This window comes from Protobothrops mucrosquamatus, unplaced genomic scaffold (genome assembly GCF_001527695.2).
Source record: "Protobothrops mucrosquamatus isolate PMUCROS unplaced genomic scaffold, P.Mucros_1.0 scaffold43, whole genome shotgun sequence".
Taxonomy (NCBI): Eukaryota; Metazoa; Chordata; class Lepidosauria; order Squamata; family Viperidae; genus Protobothrops; species Protobothrops mucrosquamatus.
This window is the reverse complement of record NW_015386425.1, coordinates 660,990-663,014: the sequence shown is the minus strand read 5'-3', so window position 1 is coordinate 663,014 and position 2,025 is coordinate 660,990.

Genomic DNA, 2,025 nt, shown 5'->3' with positions numbered 1-2,025 from the left:
CACCCTCTGGAATGAACTGCCCCCAGAGATCAGGGTTATCCCTGATCTCCCTTCCTTCCGCCGCGCCCTTAAGACTTGGTTATTCCAGCTTGCAGGACTGGCCTAGGGTAATTTTTAGAGGGGTTTTAATTAAATTTTAATTGGACTATGTTTAAAATATTTCTTTTTAATTAATTTTAAATTTGTAATTGTCATTTATATATTTTAACTGATTGTCAGCCGCCCTGAGTCCGTGAGGAGAAGGGCGGGATATAAATTTAAATAAAATTAAAAATTAAAAAAAAAAATATAGTCCAGAAGCAAAGGCAAAAAGAGTTATGCTGTCTATTTTTTTCTGGCCAATTAATAATTCTGCTTTGAGCTCTGGGAGCTTTCCAACATATAAAGTGGCTTTTTTTTCCCCGCCAGCCCTGCCATCTTTGCAGTGCTAGTCCCAAATGTTTTCTTGTCCAATGCAGAACTCAAATGCTTCTCTGCCCATCAGTGCCTTAGTCAAGATTTTTGAAAAATCTCATCACACCAATTCCAGCGCATTAACCTGGCTCTGTCAGTGCTCTATAAAGCATCCATCTCTGGGTTGTGACAAAGTCCCATGACGGAGCGCTGCACTCAGAGATCTTTGGATTGAGGTTATGAACTGCTATAGTCCTCTAACTGGCCTTTTAGAGAAACACTGGCTAGCTTTATGCTGCAATGCCATAATAAAGATTGTCATATCCACCTCTGCCTTGAAAGTACAATTCCTCAGTTCTACTTGTTATAGCTTATAGCCTCTTCTCTGCAATATTCTTCTTGAAGATTTATGCTATTTGCAGAACTAAAAATTAAAATGTTGTGATAAATTTAGGGGAAAGGGTCTCCATTTACATAAGTTATTTTAATAACAATTTACTTAACAAATGAGCAGCACAAAGTTCCCCCTCTTCTCTCCAGGGGTTTGTTCTGATGATTCATTATTAGGCTATTGTGATGTTATTGCATATTTCAAGTCTTATGGCATGTGGAATTACAATCCAAAGGATTGAACCATCTGATGGCATGAAAGAGTAATTGGACAGAGGGTAATTACAGAGAAGTTCATGCATAATTTTAAATCGCAATGAGTGATTGTACAAATAGCTGAGGTTGCATTTGTCCTTCACTAGGTTTTAGCAGGTACTTTGAGTAGGAATGGGCACAGAAAACATTTGTTTTGTTTTCTGTTGAGAGCCACAATTCCAAAGGTGTGTTGAACTGAAGTAAGCAAGAGTTAAATGTGGGTAGGTCCACAATACCTATACTCATTCTGATATCTCCCCATTTTTTTCTTACATTTTTTTCCCCATCTAGCATTCCTACATAGCAATCTGCTGGAGAAAGAATGGACTTGCTTATGGTGGGCTTTTGAAATGAAGCCAAAGAGCTAGGCTATACTATTTACCGTAGTTGCACATTAATTTACAGAAAAAATTGTCCTTGATATTGCATCAGTGTGGGTTATTCTAAGAAAAATGGTGGAGAGAAGTATATGAATCATTTCTGTAATACCTTATTTGCCCTCTCCAAAACTTAGAAGAAGTATTTTGGAGAAAAAGAATGGAGACTTGGCACTGGTAGGAGATGACGTGCTTTTACTGTCACTGTTAGAAACAATCATTTGCTTCCCCCACCACTACATATGGTTAAGTGCTTCATGAGTTATCAGGTTGATTATCAAATCTCCTCGATGCTTAATAGGATGGCTCCTAAGCAAGCCATGCCCTGTGCAACACTGGAGCCCATAACTCCATAGAGAGGTTGTGGGCAATGACCATGAGGATAGGCTGTTTGAGCAACTATGACAAGGGACTGAGGTGAATCCAAGCTGACAGTGGAGGCATCATCAAAAGCTGATGCTATGTCAGTCAAGTGGGAGAAGAATTAATGGATTTTTGTCCCAGAATTTAAAAAAAAATGTCTTCAGAACTATTGTGCAAATTTCAGTGGTTCCACTGGCTCCTTAACTCCAAACTACTCTATTGTAAATGGTTTGGACACTTCAAACTA